Source organism: Neolamprologus brichardi, chromosome 9 (assembly GCF_056152115.1).
Source record: "Neolamprologus brichardi isolate AB-2024 chromosome 9, ASM5615211v1, whole genome shotgun sequence".
Classification (NCBI taxonomy): Eukaryota; Metazoa; Chordata; class Actinopteri; order Cichliformes; family Cichlidae; genus Neolamprologus; species Neolamprologus brichardi.
Window position 1 is genome coordinate 34,063,209 of NC_142112.1, and position 21,377 is coordinate 34,084,585.

The 21,377-nt window shown below is 39.9% G+C and overlaps 1 pseudogene across 1 annotated transcript; it reads right to left on the reverse strand.

Moving 5' to 3' along the window:
• Positions 1-648: 648 nt before the first annotated feature.
• On the reverse strand, positions 649-19,703 carry LOC148101517 (uncharacterized; annotated as a pseudogene). The gene is made up of 4 exons (XR_015719576.1): positions 19,628-19,703; positions 16,878-16,983; positions 1,449-1,748; positions 649-1,364 (listed from the first exon to the last, which is right to left on the reverse strand). The product of XR_015719576.1 is annotated as an uncharacterized LOC148101517 (transcript).
• Positions 19,704-21,377: the final 1,674 nt, after the last annotated feature.

A 21,377-nucleotide genomic window follows, 5' to 3' on the forward strand; every position in this document is an offset into this window, starting at 1 on the left:
ACCACTTGATTGTGAGAAGCTTTTGTCACAGTGTCTGCACTTGTATGGTTTATCTCCTGTGTGGACTCGTTTGTGTATTTTAAGCTCACCTGCAGTGGTGAAGGATGACCCACACTGATCACAGAGGTGCTTTTTGACCCCACTGTGAATCAGTTCATGTTTTTTTAACTCACTTGGTGTGGTGAAGCTTCTCCCACATTCTTTGCAGTAATTCAGTTTGTCTCCAGTGTGTCTATGTTGATGTGTTTTTAGGTCGGCTTGCCAACTGAAAGTTTTTCCACAGAGGTCACAACGAAAGTCTTTCCCACCACCACAGTGATGACAGGGTTGAGAACTGGATCCATCTGTGTCGCTCTGCTTCTAAACAAAGACAGTGTAAGTCAGTCCTTCAACATTTTTATCCTCAACGTCGCCTGAAAGAAAGAGCATCTCTGCAGACGTCTAATTACATTTTACTGTTTCAGTTAGCACACTCAGTTTACTGGGCTGCAATAACTACAATACTACCACCATAATACTACAGTAATACTAAAATCATAACTGAAATGAAAATCTGAATAATCACTAAGAGCTGCTTTTCCATGCAGTAGAATTGCTAACATGCTAACACAATTTAATGAGCAGAGTTGTTCCACATAAATACATACCTCACAGTAACTGCACTTGTAGATTCTCTTTCTGGTGTGGATCTGTTGGTGTAGTCTCAGGTAATGTGGAGATTTAAAAGTCTTCTCACACAGGTCACATTTATAAGGTCTCTCCTCAGTGTGGTTAAACATGTGTTGTTGTAACTGTGTGTGAGTTATAAACTGTTTGCCACACTGTTCACAACAGTACACATCATGTCCGGTGTGAATGCGTAGGTGTATATTTCGGCTTCCTCTCTGGCTGAAAGTTTTTCCACAGATGTCACAGCTGTATGGCTTAATTCCAGAGTGGGTAAGTAGATGATTCTGTAAGTTCCTACTGTGAGTAAAAGCTCTGCCACACTGATCACAGCTGTACGCTTTAACTCCACTGTGGATGAGTTGGTGTTGTTTTAGGGATTCCTTCCAGGAAAAAGACTTTCCACACAAGTCACAGCTGAATGGTCTCTCTCCAGTGTGGATGACCTGATGCCGTTTTAGTTCAGCCTTCCCAGTAAACTCTTTCCCACACTCGTCACAGCTGTATGCCTTAATTCCAGAGTGGGTAACTAGATGACTCTGTAAGCTGCTACTGTGAGTAAAAGCTCTGCCACACTGATCACAGCTGTACGCTTTAACTCCACTGTGGATGAGTTGGTGGTTTTTTAGTTGACGCTTCAAGGAAAAAGACTTTCCACACAAGTCACAGCTGAACGGTCTCTCTCCAGTGTGGATGACCTGATGCCGTTTTAGTGAAGCCTTCAGAGTAAACTCCTTCCCACACTCGTCACAGCTGTATGCCTTAATTCCAGAGTGGGTAACTAGATGATTCTGTAAGTTGCTACTGTGAGTAAAAGCTCTGCCACACTGATCACAGCTGTACGCTTTAACTCCACTGTGGATGAGTTGGTGTTGTTTTAGGTGACCCTTCAAGGAAAAAGACTTTCCACACAAGTCACAGCTGAACGGTTTCTCTCCAGTGTGGATGACCTGATGAACTTTTAGTTTATAATTCCTAGTAAAATCCTTCCCACACTCGTCACAGGTGTATGTTTTCTCTCCCTTTCTTCTGTGAGGTTTGTCGGCCTCCTGAGAGCGCTGACTTCTTGCTCCATGTTGGTCCTGCAGTGACAGAGATACAAACAGAGCCAGTGAGTGAAATGCAGTCGTGGAACAAACTCAACCTTCAAACTCCCTCCATTAACACTAGTTTTAAACTTGAAGGTGGAGTGTGGCACCAAACACCTTAAAGGTCTCTTATCACCACCTGCTGGTAGTTCTAACACATTACATCCAACCTGGTGTTAAAAATAATTCATGACTGTTTAAAAACACTAAAATCATGCCCATCCCTCCTGATTGTACACACACACACACACACACACACACTTTTATATTATTTTATAATTTATATCATATTGTTGTTTCCTATTACATATTTCTATAATTTTTTATATGTTTATATATATATAATCATTTACTGATAATAAATCCTATGTTTGTTTATTTGTTTATTCAAAAGGAACCCCATTAGTTTCCACAACAGATGTTGCTCGTCTTCCGTCAAATACTCACATAAAATATTACACAATAAAGTGGATTCAAAATATCCACATAATTTTACATCCACAGTGGGGTTTCACAATTAAAATATAAGCAATCAATAATAATAATAATAATAATAATAATATAATAATAATATCAATAACACTGAGACACATTACACAAATTTCAAAAACAAACCATCTCTTACAATATTACAACAACTAAAAGTTCTCTAAATCGGCTTTTAACTGTTCATTGAAGTTTTGAATAGTTGCTAATTCTCTAATTTTATAAGGCAATTTATTCCACTTAAAAGTTGCTCTAAGTATAACAGTTTTACAAAAAGTTACTTTTAACTTGAGGATTTACTAAATTGCAGATTGTTGAAAACTGTGATATGATTATGTATTTCATCTGGATACTGCAGCTGAGCAGAAAAAAAATGTGGTGTGTTTAACAGAATTGCTTTCTTTATAACTACAAGTATTAAATCCCAGTTCTTTGTATTCCCTACGGCAAAGAAAGACACGGCTCAAAGTGGTCAAAGCTCAAAAAATGATCTTTATTTTTCATTCCCAGGAATGGAGACCTGAACACACGAACACATAAGCTCAGGTCTGAAGCACAAACAGGAAGCCTAGTTATTTATATACTTCCTCTAGACGTCACACACACTTTAAGTTTCAATCAAAGACTCTGCTTAGATTCACTTTCTGGCTGCAGCTCCTATTTTCTGCAAAAGCATGTAGTTTCCTGTCAGTACTTTTAGCACAGATTGTACTGTGACAAAGTGGAGGAGCAGTTGCAATGCTCTCCATTTCTCCCATATGTGTTTACCTTTTTTTTGCACATTGCACACATTATTCTGTTTCTATGTATTTGCTATGATTTGCTATTTGTCAAGTAACATTGTTGCACTCACTATCCCGGTTTGTTTGGGTAAGCGTTTTGTTGCCAGCAAATCAAACATTCTGCAAATTAAGCTAAATACTCAGTTACATGTTTCTTTATATTTTATTATGTTACAGATTAAGTCATTTGTTCATACTTACTTTGTTTGTCTTTTCAGTCTTCATGAGGATCAGGTGTGGGGAAACGCCCGCCTAGCATTTCCTCATTTTAAAGTCCTGATGATGTCACATATGACATCAGCAGGTCAAACCAAGGTTTCTTTTTCCATAGAAATTCTTCCTTTTGTTGGTGTTAAGGTTTAAAGGGATTTGGTTTTTTGGGGGTTTTTTTGTTGTTTTTTTTACTCTGGCACACAGTTTTGCCTCTTTTGCTCATTTTAATGTGTGATTAGTGCACAATCAGGGTGTCTTTCATGTAGGGCTGGGCTATATCATACCGTTCACGGTAATACCGGTATAATGTTGGGCAACGATAAGAAATTGAAATATTACAATAGAATATGGGTAAAACACGCTTGCGCAGTGCCTTTGTTTTCATACGCACATGGAGGAAAAAGCATGGCGGCGACGGAGAATGAGAAGGGTGAAAGCAGATCGTTGAATGAAACAGATGAACCAGAATTGGTTTGTAAAAATGCTGCAACTTCAGTTGTGTGGAACTGGTTTAGCTTTCGTCCGTCATACACAACAAACACTACTTGTGGTAGAGCATGCTAGCGGGCCGTCGTTATTATCATGTTTTTTGGAAAATACGGCACACTTAAAATCAATCCTTTGATTTTTCTGAAAATCGACGGTGCCCCTTATAATCCTGTGTGTCGTGTCTTATATAAGAATTGTTGTTTGCCAAACTGTTGTTGGATTATTGGAAGAAGTTGCTGTTGGAGGCGGTTTTGGTACCATTCTTTATTCATGGCTGTGTTTTGGGGCAAAATTGTGAGTGAGCCCACTCCCTTGGATGAGAAGCAACCCCACACATGAATGGTCTCAGGATGCTTTGCTGTTGGCATGACACAGGACTGATGGTAGCGCTCACCTTTTCTTCTCCGGCCAAGCCTTTTTCCAGATGCCCCAAACAATCGGAAACAGGCTTCATCCGAGAATATGACTTTGCCCCAGTCCTCAGCAGTCCATTCACCATACTTTCTGTGGAAGATCAATCTGCCCCTGATGTTATTTTTTGGAGAGAAGTTGCTTCTTTGCTGCCCTTCTTGACACCAGGCCATCTTCCAAAAGTCTTCGGCTCACTGTGCGTGCAGATGTGCTCACACCTGCCTGCTGCCATTCCTGAGCACGCTCTGCACTGGTGACACTCTGATCATGCAGCTGAATCGTGTTTAGGAGACGATCCTGGTGCTTGCTGGACTTTCTTGGATGTGCTGAAGCCTTCTTAACAAGAATTGAACGTCTTTCTTTGAAGTTCTTGATGATCCTATAAATTGTTGATTTAGATGCAATCTTAGTAGCCACAATATTCTTGGCTGTGAAGCCATTTTTATGCAACGCAATGATGGCTGCACGTGTTTCTTTGCAGATCACCATGGTTAACAATGGAAGAACAATGATTTGAAGCACCACCCTTCTTTTAACATGTCAGGTCTGCCATTCTAACCCGATCAGCCTGACATAGGCTGTATCCCAATTCAGGGTCTGCAGCCTTAATGGCCACAATTTAAAGCCGATTACGTCACAGTGACAGCGAGGCTGTCCCAATTCAAAGGCTACTCGAAATGCAGCCACAAATGTGTCCTTCATTTCCCTGAATTTTAAGGATGTGGCAGTGCATCATGGCCCAACATATCCCAGACTTCATAGTGCGGCGGTGGGTGAGGATAAGTTTGCCGAAAAAAACGGAAGCGGAGCAGCCAAAGACTAAACTTTTAAAAGTAAGTACTGAATATGATGTCACTTATTTATGTGCAAATGTTGAACAATGAAGAACATTAAAATATTACTGTTGGCCACATGTCAGCAGAGTTATGTGGCATAAGTGATGTTTGTACTAACTTGGTTTTAAAGCCTTTACTTTAAAATATTTGCCGTTCAATAGTCAACCTTAATCTTACAGAGAATATGATGATTTTATGGATAATTAAAGTCAGTCATATATCCATAAACACAACAAGCTGAAAGTCAGTGATGCTGCTCGGTTTGCAGTCCTGAATATCACGGCACAAGCAGGATTCAGTGCACTGTTAATGTTAGCTATGTTATATTGCTGCCTCTGTTCGGTGGTGTCGAGCCAAACTGACTTTAACGTGTGTTTGAACGAGCTGACGGTTCACTCATTAAGCTGAAAGAAAGATGCTTTAATCACAAGAGTCACACATGTGTCCACTGTACCATCTGGGAACTCGTCTTGTTTAACATTCCTAATAACACAAACACTAAATCCTCCTTCTCTTGTGCTGTTTTGTAGCAGTGTATACACCTGAGACTGTCACCTGTCTGTCTGTCCTGCACTCTCTCTCTTTTTCTTTCTCTCTGATTGTGGAATAAAAGTGTGAACATGTATTTATAAGTTACACTTGTGTTTGAATCCTGCAGCTTATCACACATTTGATTTCCATGTGTGACAACTGCAAGTGTCCAGAGTGAGGACAGACTGAGGGACCCACTGCTGCACATCATCTGTGAGGCTTTGCACCCCTGATGATCCACCAGGACAAACTCAGCAGTGTGTGAAGAAGAGGAGGAGGAAGAGCCAGCAGCAGCTGACAGATGGAGAGAATAGACAGACTGTTCCCTGTTTGTGAAGGACTGCTAGAAAAGTTTAGAATAACTAATTGTCTGTCCTGAATCAGTCTTATTAGGTCATGTTCAAATAATTGTATCATTCCAGTGTTTTCAGTGTGGGAGAAAGTACTCAGGGCCTTCAAGTTACACAATATGAAAGGCAGCAACAAGTTTAATATTCAGAAACCTAAAGTATGTATCAGCAGCAGAATGGAGCTAAAAATAAATGTTTGTTTCAGTTCTATGAAGCTTTGAGTATTTTGGATTAGTAGCACTGCTGTGTTTGTTGCATCATATTGCTGTAATTGTTTATATGCTTTATATATTCTGAGGTAAGTTGATCTATAGTCATATTCTATAAGGATGTTATGTGTTTGTATACTTTCTGCCCAGTTTGACCCATTTAGCAGAAGTCAGCCTGTTTAAGGCTCTGATATCTATTCTGTATGACTTAAAGCAGTTATGGCATGGTCTGATTTTCTCACCCAATAAAGGAATATTTAATATATCAGTCTACTCTTCATTCTATCAGAAACAGTTATCACAGCTCGTACATTTGCTTTTTCCACATATATGTAAGCATTGAGCCAAATTTAGTAATGCCAACAAATTAAACAAACAATATTTGTCTCTTATATATGATACATCTATATACACACTGTCAAAGATACTTGTATTTGAGTAAAGATTTAAGGTGATAGGACATATAAATAACTGCAACTTGAATCTTTACTGAAGCTCAGTATTTGACACAGAGTTCAAACTCACTGCTGTAATGACTAATAATGATTAATATAATAACTATAATATTGGCCATATTATAGTTACATTACCAAAGCGAGATGACTTTAGTCTCATGAACAACATTAGCTAATTGTTATTTACTAGTTTTGGATTATAATATTATTTTATGCCATGTTAGACCCCTAATTAAAGATTGTGAATTATTATGTAGTTTTGGTTTGCATTATTCTCCTGAATTAGAAGAAGGTGATAACTATTACATTTGTTAAACTGATTTGTATTACATTAGACTGCTGATTTATTGTGAATGAATGATATTGTTTTATGATGCATTATACTGCTGAGTTATAAGAAATACGGTTCCAGAAAGTCATCGCCTTATTTGTCTGATTGGAAGAGAACAGAGCATACTGCCCCATCTCAGCAGGAGCAGATAAACAGGGAGCCAAGGTCGTAGCTTAGGCGCAGTGTGAGAGAAAGAATGTGAATGTTTAGGCTTTTATGATTAGGTGGGGGCCACTAGAGGCTATAAGAGTTTGATCAAGGCTCCACCATTTTGAGATCTGATGCTGTCTGCTGTATGGTGTCCATCTCCCACGCGTGTATTCATTAAATCATCGTTTGACTCAACCCGGCCGGACCAGTGTTGTTATTTTGGTTTTCCTCCTGTATCCATCCCCAATATTTGAATCCGTAACAGTTTTGGGGGCTCGTCCTGTGGTATTGGGGTGGAAGTTTTGGAGGCTTGGACGGTCCGAGGTGGTCAGACGGGCAGACATTATCCGGCAATCGAACTGAGTGGACAGGCGCCTTTATAAAAGAGGTAGGCACAGGCCTGTTGATTATATCCGAAGTGTGCTGAATTGGACGATAAAATTAAATGTCTATTCAGTAAAAGTTGCCGGTGAGTGTCTGTTTTGATTTTGATGAAAAACATCTCATGAGATTTGAAAGTTGAAGTTTATAAGTTACAATACTGGGTTAGAGTCCCAAGATAAAGGAAAATAATACTGGGTTAGAGTCCCAAGGTAAAGGAAAACAGTGAAATTGGGTTAGAGTCCCAGGTAGTTTGATAGGTAATTGGTCATTTTGTGAGTTAGAGTCTCCATTGGTCTAAAGATTGCACCTGTGTTGGTCATGTTGTGAGTTAGAGTCTCCATTGTCCATAACGTTGCATCTGCTTCGGTCATACTCTTGTTTTGGTGTGTTGACTGTTGTTTCAAAGTGTTATAAATTATTATAGGACGGCGATCATATATCGCTAGGAAGCGCAGTGCTCAGAGGTAACGCTTGCCAAGGCCGGGGACGCCTAGGCCTTGTCCTCTTTGAGGGATAGTCAGTTGGTCACTGTGGAGCTTGGGGCACTCCAGAATAACTAGTGGTTGCACCACTTTACCGTTTGGAACGGTGTCTGCGCTTTTTTGGACACTTTAAATTGAGTTAGGGATTTTAGAGATGAGGCCAGATACAGTTAGAGTCTGATACTGGTTAATTGATTACAAAAAAGTTGGACTTTCTTCGGTTGGACCCATTAACTTAAATTTGTCAAAATTGTTAGGTGCTAAAACTTTCAGGCCTGAGAGTGATTGTAAATATAAGACGTCTGTGTAATATAGAATAATAGAGTTGGGTGTGAAATGGAGAGAAAGGCTGTGTGTGACGACAGCGCGCTGCAGCGCTGCGAGCTATTTTTAGACGGTGTGTGAACATGCAAATGAGGTGGCTGCTGTGAAGCGCACAGAGGACTTTTACTTCCTGTTTAGCGTGTTATTGAGTTTTATAATTATGATTTGCAAACAATGATACATGCCTGTAATTAAAAAGCTGATTTTGCTGATCATAATATTATAAATAAAGTTTTGAATGACTACGGTGAATGTTTAATGTTTGGCTGGGTTTTGATATAGGAGAGACGGCTTTGCAGCTGCCGGGGGTGAGTGACTGGAAATCTGCATGCCCATAAAAGGTGACTGCCTGACTGTGTGAACTATGCACCAAGAGAGAGAGAGAGTAAAATCTAGGCAGATGAACCAAATGGATGTTTTAAGAAGAATAGTAAATGAATGTTTTAGTCTCTTAATACAGGTGGATTTCTCTCAACCTGGAAACCTGAGTACAGCGGCAAAAAGGATAGATTAACAGAATTGGGACGACAGACAGGCCAAGCTCTGGCTCAAAATTTTACAGCTTGACCTCTCACTTTGTCCCCACCCTAAAAAGAAGCTTAAAGGACATCTTCTCCTCCAGTTATTGGTTACCATCACTGGAAATTTTCAGGCAAGTTTTTCGCTGAATTGTTTTTGGCACCATGTGTCCCTGAATCTCACAAGCAAGCTCTAATTCCTGGCTGAAGACATGGAATGCTGTTATTTAAGGTGGGAAATCAAAATTTGGGAAACAAAATTAAAAACACACACAACTAGAGAAATGCCTTGTTTGAGAAAAAAGTTAAAATAACCCACCCACAAACGCACACACGCACTGAAGAAACAGCTTACATTCATGAACACGTGAAGATTTTCCAGCAAGGTTAAAGCAGCGAAACTTAACATACACCTGTTGTTAAATGATCAAGTTTATCCACTACTAACAAATAAACTTTCTGGGTTGCAGGACAACAACTTAACTTCAAAAAGAAAGACACTGGTATGACCAACCAGTGATGAAACAACAAATTTAGTGGTTAAAAGAGTCAAATTGTGACATGTTTTCTTCTGATTGATTAATACAAGTGATTACTGAATGAAAGAAAATTCCTTTTTGGGCTATTAAACATGATCTTAAGAATTTGTACCTGTGTTGTCCTGTCAACTTGGTGGGTTATGACTTGATTATATAGTGAGAAAAAACAAAAAAAAGGGGGGGAGAGAAGGCTGACACAGGACCTGGCCCGGTGTTTCTCCCCTCTCTGAATAATACAGCCAAAACAACATCATTTTCCTGTTCGTCTGTTTTTGTTTTGTTTTTGTTTTTTCTCTTTATGCTTGATTACAGGCTGCTTTGTTGGCCCGGAAAGCCGAGGCTGACCTGGACTCCTGCTCTCCCCTCTACCATCTTGGCTCTCCCCTCTACCATCTTTGATGTGACCCTGAGTAAATGCTACAGCAGCTGGACCCACAACAACAGCCTGAGAATGTCAACAGTGCTGCAGCAAAGCAATCTCATGCAGCAGAGACGGAGACCGTTAAATCCAAGGCCCGTTTCATTACACGGGGGAGATTTCCAGACGGCTTCAGCTGACAGAGCTGTGATGAGACGCCTATTAAGCCCGGATGAAAAGTGAGGCCGAGCAAAAGAATGCTGACCTTAACAACTCTGCATTAAAACTGTGCAGGACAGTGACGGACCAACACGGATGATCGGGCAGCAAAAAGGGCGTGCCAGAGACAGGAGGAGTAACTGAGGTCAGGAGGCACCTCAGAATGGACAAAAGCACCAGAAGAACATAAGCTGAAGGCACAGGTGTCGGGGCTCGGTCAGGAGCTGACCTCTGGACCCCAGGGCGCGCTTCAGGCCGTGGTTTACCCAGAACACCAGAACAGGAAAGTGATGAACACAAACACACAAACACACACAAGCACACACATCTACATACTCATACATACATACTCAGAATCAAGAGAAACACACATATGAACACATATGCACTCATTGATTGACTGAGAAATGACACACACACACGCACACAAATCGAAATGCTGATTCAATTCACTGAAAAGTGATCCACACACACACACACACACACACACACACACACACACACACACAAACACACACACACATACACACGCTTGTGCAATGAAGAGTGATACACACACACGCTGATGCAATGAAGAATGCTTTACTAACAAATGCTATGCTGATACGCAAAATGCTGCACACAAACGTCCAAATACAGAATCTGTTACAACAACAAGAAGCCATTGATTGTTTATTGGTTAAATGCATTTCATGTCATCCAGAGGGCATTTGTGTAGATTTAGGGGACAGGGTCTAGAGCAGTTGGGTTATGAAAACAATGTCTGTGAGTGATGTCTGTTTATGGCTCAACGCCTCGACTGAATTGTTTACTGTGCTTCACAGGGTTCACATTGAAAAGTCATGCAGCTATTAGAGCTAGGTTAATTGATGATTCTAAATTATCCGTGAATGTAAGTGTAAGTGGTTGTTTGTTTCTAGGTGATAGACTGGTGACCTGTCCGGGGTGCACCCTGCCTCGTAACCTATCACTTCAGGGTTATTTCCCAGCCCTCCTGCAATCAGGATAAAGATAGGAGGATGGTAGTTGTTGTAGACCCATTCAATTTTTATGGTAACCAGAATCTAGACTTTGTTGAACCGTATGCAATATGAAGACAACATGTAGTATTTAAGGGACCAAGTAGAATTTGGATAAAAGTTATTGAATAGTGTTGAAATAAAATGACAGAATTGTGAAGGATTAAAATATTCCAGGAGCTCAACTTACTCCATCTGAACATGTTTCAATCGTGTTTTATGAACACAAAATGCACAGGTTTACTGAATATGAAAAGGTTGTGTTGATTTAACTCAGTTGTTTAAGTTTCTGCCAAAGCAAAACATTTGTGTGCAACCAGTGTCCACTATTGAATCAAATAAGTCCAACATGTTTTTTGTCAGTGCAAAAAGAAGTTACGGTACCTGTATTCCTACACAATATTGTCCCGGGAGAGAGAAAAACTTTCTGGTGAAGTTTTGGTTGATTTTTGGGTTTTGCATAATACTAGGTTGATTTTATCAGTAAGGTTTGGATTGTTTTCTTTCTCTAAGAGAGAGAAAGATGGTTTTATGCTTGGACATGTTTGTAATGGGCCCCAGTATTTGTTATTATATGAGTATTTTATTGGTTACGTTTGCTTTTGCTTTTGTTACAGTGCACTGAAATAAGAACATCTTAGAGGAGTGATCCACCGGTGGTGATATTTTGGTATTTTGTGAGATCCTGATTTAATAAAGCAGCTCTTTAATCCAGGCCTGAGAGATTGAACTTTAAAGCGCTATAAAATATTCTTACTAGAAACAGTCGCAAATTGTTTTTCTCCATGATTATAATGGGCTTGGGAGAAATTCACTTATATGGGACATTGATCACATGAGAAGTCCTGAGCCTAAAAGGATTGCAGCGAGTCAATCCAGTCCAAAAAACAAGGAACTGTTTTCCTTTAAAATGATGACGTCATCTTGCTGGTGATGGAGGCTTGAATAGGTTGCGCGTGAGACTCCATTATCAGCAATATCTGGTATGAATGTGTGAATGTATGCATGTGACTGGACTGTGATGGACTGACGACTAAAAGTTTTAACTGACTTGATACTGAGACAAAAACAGTACCGACTTTAGGATTAGTAAATGTCCACAAACAATTCACCCAGCCTGTAAAAGAAGGGTGGATGTTTTGTCTCGCTTTGTTTTGTTTTTGCAGGAGCAGAAGGATGACAGAGACTAAAGGGGGAGGCTGTAGCTTGACATGAGTGTGAACTGCAGACTTAACCCTTTGGTTGCTAATTTTGAGTTACTGATGTTTGCATTAAGAAAATTGTGTTTTATTAGCTGTGTTTCGATTAATGTTTGACATTATATTGTTGGGAATGTTAAATGCTAAAGTGAAGAAAAGCTTTGATTTCACTCATGACTGAACATGTTATTATTAACCATAGCAGGACACTGTAAAAAGTCAATTAACTTTTATAGAGGAAAAGAAAAGCCAAAAAACTCTATTGATGTCTATGAATAACAGGGGAATGATAGACTTGTCACATTCAAAAATAGAGATATGTAATGACAAACACTGGCCCATGTCATTTAGGTTCTCCATTGAAATAGTCAATAATTTAGAAAAGTAGCATAGAACCAACAGGGGCATGTGCTGAGATGTGGTGCTGCACAAGAACAAGAGCAAAATAAAGAAAAATTATTGTGTTTAGCTTTGATAAATTCAAATTAAAATGTACCATTACACTCAGAGGATCAATATGAAATTCAATATATGCTAATTTTGTATGAAGTACATGACTGATAACTGTTCTGTCCTGAGCTTTTGTTTTTACAGCACCCACTTGACCACACCAACAGTTTCTCGCCACCAAAAGGGGGTACTTGCAAAGAATAGGAAGGAATAGCATCAGAAGTGGGAAAGGTAAGCCCCGATGGGGGTGATAACATCATTAATTTCACGTATGGTCAAATTCTTAAAATTTGACCCCAAACATGAAAAATTCTTCAAACATTTAGAGACAGAGTGGAGTTCTAGATAAACATAATGCAGCAAACCACATAAGGATGGAGCGTTGGAATCAATAAGATGGTGAAATAACACGCAGGAAAAATGTTGATCATGTTGATTATGTTTATTCCAGTGTGCAGAGATTGGCTAATCTGACCAGGAAATGTTATAAAATGGATTGTCGGAACAGTCAACGTTAAAGTCACCTTTGACAGTCCAGACTAAGATGGCGTTGGACATCTTCAGGGCGGAAAAGGGTTGGTGTGACCAAGGTGTGGTTTGGCTTGTTGTATGTATATTTCAAGATGATATGGCTCTGGATGGACCAGTTACCAGGGCATGGAAGGAGGACACACTCATTAAATGAGGAGAAGGAATTTTCTGGGGTTGGAGATCCTCTGGGTGAGTGGTTGACTAAAAGCATGCATAAAATAAAAGCTATCTTTTGTTATTGATTGGTAATAGATTGATAATTGGCCACATTTACAGCTATATTGACACATATTGACTTGTTGTGGACGTAGTCTACTTCATGTTTAAACACTCTAATTAGCAGATTGAAAATAGTGACATTAAAGGAAGAACATGCAGCGCCACCCTGTCAAATGCCAGTGACGGTGGGGCTCAGTGATGAATCAGGTGAGCTGGATTCATGGCTGAATTAAAACATAGATGCCCCTGCTGTGGTCAGTGAGGGAAAAACAGGGGGAAATAAAATTGAAAAGAGGCATTTATAAATGTTTATGTGTGAAGTTTATAAACGGGATAAAAAGGGGGTGTTTTATGTTATTTTAGCATCAGCATTATTGTTACATCAGAATCATATAACAAGCATTGCATTGAACATTTATTGTAGCTATTGACATTACATTAACATTTGTATTACAGTGATTGTTATAACCTCATGTTAATCTTCTATTTACAGGTGTCAGAATAATCATAGGATCTTTCATTGCAGGTGTAACCATGATCATCTTTATACATATTGCAGTTTGTTGCTCATTATAGAGTTGTGCTCAAGTTAATAAGTGACAGTTGACTCGAGGAGATGAGTGGGAGTCAGTGCCTGTCCTCGAGAAGGAGAGAATGTTCCTTTGCTGTGTCAAAAGTAGCCAACAAGTTCATATTGAAGTGAAGTTCATATTAATATGAACTTCACTTCATATTGTTTCGGTTTTGTTTGTAGACAATTGTGAAGACGCAGTTGAGTTTTAACATCAAACAAGGGTTATATGAACATTTTTATGACTTCATTTGTGTTTTAATAACTTAGGTATGGTAAAACTTAAGCTAATAATGACCCAAAAGGTTTCCAGATTTTTTAGAGAACCCGTGAGAAGTATGAATCATTATTTCCATGTTTAAGCATTAATCATTGAAATGAACTGAATAGCGTTTAGAAGATAAAATGCCTGTGTTCACGAGAAGCTGAGTACCACACTGAAGAGGAAGCCGTGGGACGGTAGGCGGAAGGAAATACATGATTTTTGTGAAAAGGGGGGGGGGGGGGGGGGGGGACGACACATGTTAGAATTAAAAATGGCTAATTTGTTTTTGATGTCTTTTATTAGAATGAGTGGTTTTAATCATTTTCATACACACCTTGCAAATGTGCTTATAATGAGTTGGCACTCGGTCTTTTGAAGGTCATAAGCTTCGTTTGGCAATAGTCCGGACTGATAAAGTGTAGGAAATGCCAGTGCAGCGGGCTAAATGCAAACACGCTTACACACACATACACTAAATTAGTATAAGTCCTTGGGACATTCTGAATATTCTAAACCAATTCTGAACCACCAAAAGATCAGTAGATAACAACATTAGATTGTTAGAGCTAGGAAGAGAGGTGTTTTGGTTTTCTGTCTCTTACAGAGAAAGGAACAGACACCAGACGAGGTCACAGATATACGAGGATCCTTCGCAGCAGAGACAGACACAGTGACTGCTGAAACACCAACTGGGTTCAAGTGTCATGGCATTTTGGGCTCCAGCTAGTCACCTCCAAAGGATGGATCCCATAAACACAGCAATAACCATGAAGGGGTTGGCGGAAATCCAGGAACACCAGACCAACGACGTTCGAGAGGCTCTTGGTCAAAAAGGGGAACACAGCTGTGACCCCAGAATACACAGATCAATGTTTGAAATCGGGGCAGAATAATCCCCTGATCTGTGCAACAACTGAAGGGTTGTCTAACCCCTGAGGTTGAAGAAAGAAGAGCAGAGGATCACCCGACTGGAAGACACTGGTGCCTACAGCAATAAAATAAAGGCTAAAAGCTCCTCGGACAGAGGTTCTAGTCTGAGTACGTTTGAAGGGTATAAGGTAGCACCGAAATAAAGCTGTGGGAGTGATGGGAGTGTCATCTGTATCTACTATTGTTGTTGTAATAATAGTTTTTCTTGCATCTGAACTGCACAAACACAGAGGTCATCTCACATATGGTTCACCCAACAGGGGGACAAAGGGCCTCAGGAGTAAGAACAAATGAACCCGGCAACACTGGATTGCAGGGTGTAAGTGAGCTCTTTAAGTCTAAAGAGCTCATCAGGGGGAATTGTTGGATTATAATATTATTTTATGCCATGTTAGACCCCTAATTAAAGATTGTGAATTATTATGTAGTTTTGGTTTGCATTATTCTCCTGAATTAGAAGAAGGTGATAACTATTACATTTGTTAAACTGATTTGTATTACATTAGACTGCTGATTTATTGTGAATGAATGATATTGTTTTATGATGCATTATACTGCTGAGTTATAAGAAATACGGTTCCAGAAAGTCATCACCTTATTTGTCTGATTGGAAGAGAACAGAGCATACTGCCCCATCTCAGCAGGAGCAGATAAACAGGGAGCCAAGGTCGTAGCTTAGGCGCTGTGTGAGAGAAAGAATGTGAATGTTTAGGCTTTTATGATTAGGTGGGGGCCACTAGAGGCTATAAGAGTTTGATCAAGGCCCCACCATTTTGAGATCTGATGCTGTCTGCTGTATGGTGTCCATCTCCCACGAGTGTGTTCATTAAATCATCGTTTGACTTGACCCGGCCGGACCAGTGTTGTTATTTTGGTTTTCCTCCTGTATCCATCCCCAATATTTGAATCCGTAACACTAGCTAATCTTAAAACTGTTCAGTACAGAAATGAAGCTCAACAATCATGTTTTACAGTCCTGTGGTCTCAGCCTCAGATACTTATTAAATCACACAGAGCTCATGTAGAAACAAATGAACAAAATATGTTCTCCTTCATTTCTGTCAAACAAAGCTGTATGAAACGTTTCCAGCTGTTAGTATCATGGTTGCTAGGAAACCTGGGCAGTGCGATGGAGGCTAGACCGTCCCATTTCACAAGCCTACAAGCCTCGCACTTCCGGCCTTAGCGGTCTTTGAGTACGCGGCCCTTGAGGACCGTTGAGGCTGCGTACTTCAAAGCTGCAGAACCTGAATTGGGATACAGCCATGATGATCTCAAGCCTTGTGCTCGTCAACATTCTCACCTGAGTTAAGAGGACGATTACTGAAATGGTCTCAGCAGGTCCTTTGATGACAGCAATGAAATGCAGTGGTAAGGGGTTTTTTTTGGGATTAAGTTCATTTTCATGGCAAAGAAAGACGATGCAATTCATCTGATCACTCTTCATAACATTCTGGAGTGTATGCAAAATGCTATTATAAAAACTTAAGCAGCAACTTTTCCAATTTCCAATATTTATGCAATTCTCAAAACTTTTGGCCACGACTGTATAACCTCTTTTTAAGTTTTGTGGATATTATACATGGTTATGCTCAAGATATGTCGGCCAATTTCCACTGGAAATGCCTTTTGGTTAAACTGTCAGCAAGCAATTTGCATTTGCAATTTTAACTTTTTATATAACTTTAATGCACATAAAAAACAGCTGCTTGTTTAAGTGAAAATACATTGATGGGTTTTTTAATAAAGTTGTGGAGTTGTAAAGTATTTTGTCTAGTGTCACTTATATCGTCAGTTATATTGTTATCGCAAATTTTCAAATGTATATCGTGATAAATATTTTTGGTCATATCGCCCTGCTCTGTCTGTCACCTTCTGTGTTGAGCTCATCGTTTTCTCTGTAGTGGCTGAGCTGAGTCCAAGTAGCTGAAAATGTTCCTCTGCTGCTCCGTCAGACTCTTCTCCTCCTGCTGATCAGCTGGGACACAAAGCAGATCTTTTTTAGGCTCCACACTGCACTGAAGAGTCAAAGTGTCTCATATGTTCATCTGACAAGTAAAAGAACACATTTTTGTTTCCCGAGGTGGGCAACTTATTGGAAACAAACACAAAAGGTTTGAGCACTGATACCTGGCATTGCTGGCATTGAAAGATGCAATGCCAGCAATGTGGATTGTCAAGACTAAAACCAATCATTAAGCAAAGACAACAGGGATCATTTGTTTCTGTTTATTTAGCATTCACAACATTTGTAGTTGCCTTCTGTACAGGGGAAGTCCACGCACACTGTGTGGTACCGCCATCCGCAGAAGGTGCATTCAATCTCTGTAGGAAAAACTAGATTGTCTGAGACTGTGAAATTATATTAACAAAAGGAGAGGTGATTTGTAAAACTTCAAGTGTATGATAAGGTGAAAACAAATACACAATTGCATGTCATGTAGTTGAAGGTGTTTTTCTTCTTTTGGAAGACCGGAAAACACTGAAAGTTACAAATGTATTGTGCTTGAAACAAATTCAAAATAGGTGATAAAGCCAGCTGCACATGTGTGTCACAAGTAAATCTGGCTGTATAATAAACAGAAACAAGTGATCCCTGCTGTCTTTGCTTAATGATTGGTTTGAGTCTTGACAATCCACATTGCATCTTTCAATATGTTTGTGGGTAGATTTGAATGCACCAGTGTAAGTGCAGCCACTCAGACTCTACTCAATGTGGTCATAGAAACAGGTGCAGTAGTGACACAGGCAGACTATGGTTACAGGATGTGATGTGGCTTTGAACTTTTGTTGTCCACCTTCCATTGGTTTTAATTTTGCACTCCAGTATGAACAGAAATTCCCCAACCCGAGGATCACCACAACTTAACCTAACAGACCTACACCTTAGTTCACAGATTCACTTTGTCTAAGGTTTATTTCTGGGATTTCGCACAACCCAGTATTCAGATCGTGAATACATAATGGGCTTGGATTTACAACATTATGAATGAAATGTGCTCTATTTGGAAGCAGCATGTCCCCCTACCCTTTCCAGGGGTTGTGTGTGAGACTTTAAATCATCAAACTGTAAATTACAAATTGTAAATTGTTATTGATCCCTTTACTCCTGGTCCTAAAGCGTATATTTATTTTCTTACTCTTCTTATATTTATTGTTTGTTTTCTTGCACTGCTGTAACTGGAGCCTCGTCGTCTCGTCTCTCTATATACTGGACTGTATGTAGCGGAGATGAAAATAAAGTTTACTTTGACTTCAGCAGCGAACAGGCGCACCGAGGGCTCTCGCGCTCACTTTTCGTGTATAGAATTTCGAAAAAACATCGGTGCAAATTATAAGTTGGTTATAATTAAAAGAGCGGCATCTAGTTGGTTATTAGATGCCGCTCCAGCCAGCCAGAGACTCCCCCGCCGCCCCGCCCTCTCCTCCCTGTGCCGCAAGCAGCAGACGCACCTCGCAAACGGAGGGCGCCCTTACTCCCAGCAAATGGGTGATAGAAAACCGATCGGTGCCTACGACATTCCCAATATGCGCTGGCATGATGTCGGGGCAGCATGAGTACGAGCAATTTTATTTTAATTTTTTTCCCGATGCTTGTTATGCCGCCACCCACCACGATGCCGTCCCGGGCAACAGCCCGTGTCGCTCGTATCAAAAACCGCTACTGTGTGTCACAAGTTAATCTAGTAGTAGGCTATGGTACTTAGGCTACCCTAGTAGGCTATGGCCAGAGGTGGCGCTGGTTGACTCGACTCCATTTGAGTAGTAAACTGCACTAGTTGTGAAGCAAAAACGCTGAAATCGGAGTAATAACACGTACGAGGGGAACGATGACAAAGACAAGATTCTCCCGATCGTTTACTCTTGCTGTCCTGTGAACACCATCTGCATGAGAATATCACCAGGTAAACCCGCGATATTTTTAAACATTTTGTTGTTCTGGAGGAACAAGACTGACGGAGTGTGTTTGAGGTAACCTCACAAATGTCACAGATGACATATTTGGTGTTTATTTGCCGTTTTGTCGGTAGCGGCTCCTGAAAAGCAAGTCTGCCACACATCTGTTCAACCAACGCCAGTTGATCAGCCCACGTGTATACACACACACACACACACACACACACACACACACATACAGAGAGCCCTTTTGAATGTTGGCAAGTATGTGTATGTGGTGTTAAATAGGCCTATACTACTGTGCTTTGATGTTGCTCGTAAGGGTGAAACTCATTGTGAAACGTTTGAGAACCACTGCTACAGAACAATGGAGATTTCCGTTATATGGTAACACCCTCAACTCACGTGACGCCCAGAATTGTACAATACTGATGCTTGAGAGCGCGCGTGTGATGCAAGTATGTGTAGAGTGTTGAGCGCGTGATCAGTGGTGAGAAAAACAAATGACGAAACTTGACCTTTCTATACTCGTGGCTCACTTACACTTCTAATCTATTCGTTTGCACACTTACACACATCCAGCTGTGGTTTCCTGCTTTGCTGCAATCTGGAGAGCCTCGCCTTTAACGGTCTTCTCTCACAGAGAGCAACAGAAAACTTCACTCAGAAAACTTCAATAAACTCAAGATTGACTGAACTCAGTTCAAAGTTACCTTGACACTTACCTTTAGATGTGAGAGGTAGTGATGGTCCGCTTGAAGCTGACGCTCCGGTGCTTGTGTCAAAAAGATCAACACGCTGCTTCAGAAGCACTGTGTCGAAGCTTGATTCGTTTGGCCAGAGTCACATGATTAGTAACGTCTGAAGCTTCATTTAGAACGTACCTTTTTTTAAATTGAACTTTATTGAAACACAATGAGTATACAACATACAAACAGATGAAGTTTACAAAAGAACCGAACATGAACATACAGAACCAGGGGCAAAAAAAATTATTATATGAGTACGCGAAAAAAATCAACATATAAATATTGTTCTGAGAGCCTTTTTGTTGGTTGAGTCTGAAATTGATTGTATGTACAATTCCATATCGTTATAAAAAAGGCAGAAATATGGTGTTTTATTAATAAACTTACATTTATGGATAAAAAAAAAAATAGCTAAAAGTATTAACAAATTTTTTATAAAAAAACATTTATCATTCTTCCTGGAAAACTTAAAGAAACAGAATAAAACATTTTCCCATCATTAAGAAAACTCCCTTAAAATATGGACAATAACAAAACTGCTAAATTCCTTCCAGAATCTCTGTGTAGAGGAACAGTACCAAAAAAGATGTGCCACAGTTTCTGGATGATCCCCACAGAAAGTTCAATTAGTATTTATGTCTCTTTTAAATGTTACCATATAGTGACTGGCAGGGTAACATTTATGAAGAATTTTATATGAGATTTGCTTCACCTTGTTTGCAATTAGATATTTATGGGATCATCCAGACTGTCTTCCAGGTGATATCTGGAACATGTCGGTTCCAGTAAGATATTATATATATGGGAGAGACACGATATCTTCTTGGAATAAACTACGTATTCTCTTATTGCTGTTACCAAGTTCCTGTGAAAAGCAGATTTTTCCCACTGCTGACTCAGTGGGATCAGGGAGACTGACTGAGGTAGATATTGAACTGTCAGTGTTTTTATATAACATTAAAGTACCTGAGGTTATGGCACCAAGCACCATTGAGAATTCCCAAACACTTACGGGAAAATTATAAAATGTAAGGAATTCATTGTAAGCAAGTAGTACTCCCTCTTTATTAACCAGCTGAGCCACCAATAGGATCCCATTTTGGACCCAAGTTTCCAGGAAAAGTGATAATAAAAGAAATAAAATATCTCTGTTGTTCCAGATGAGGTGGACGTCACAACAATGTGATTGGTCACTGGCAATGTTGAACCTGGAACAACATTTATTATGATGATGTGGGAACAACACCAATACGAGGATATCAGATCATTCCAGGATTCAGGTCAAAGGGAAAGTCCCTGGGACGCTTCCGGTTATGTTTCCATCCGGCGTAGTCATCTGACCGGTCCGTGCTATATCGCCCCTCTTGACCCGGAGTGGTATAACGTTTTGTAGAAAAGTTCCATCGATTCGCTCTCTCCCTCTCTTTCTCACTCTTACAAAAATAAATTCTCTGGCGGGTTTTTCCTCATACATTTATGGTACCCGACGGAGGAAGCATTGACCGGGATTGAACCGACGGTCGTCTGACTCCTTGATGTGCGTAAAACAAGGCCATTTTCTTTTAGGGTTTCTGTCTATTTTCTATTTATTTTCTGTTATTATTATTATCATCATTATCATCATCATCTGTTAATGGGAAAACCTGTTGTAAAAGTAGCTATAAAAAAAATGAAGAAAAACTCTTTACTTTGGTATGAGTGGCTGCACAAAACCAAAATACCTCAT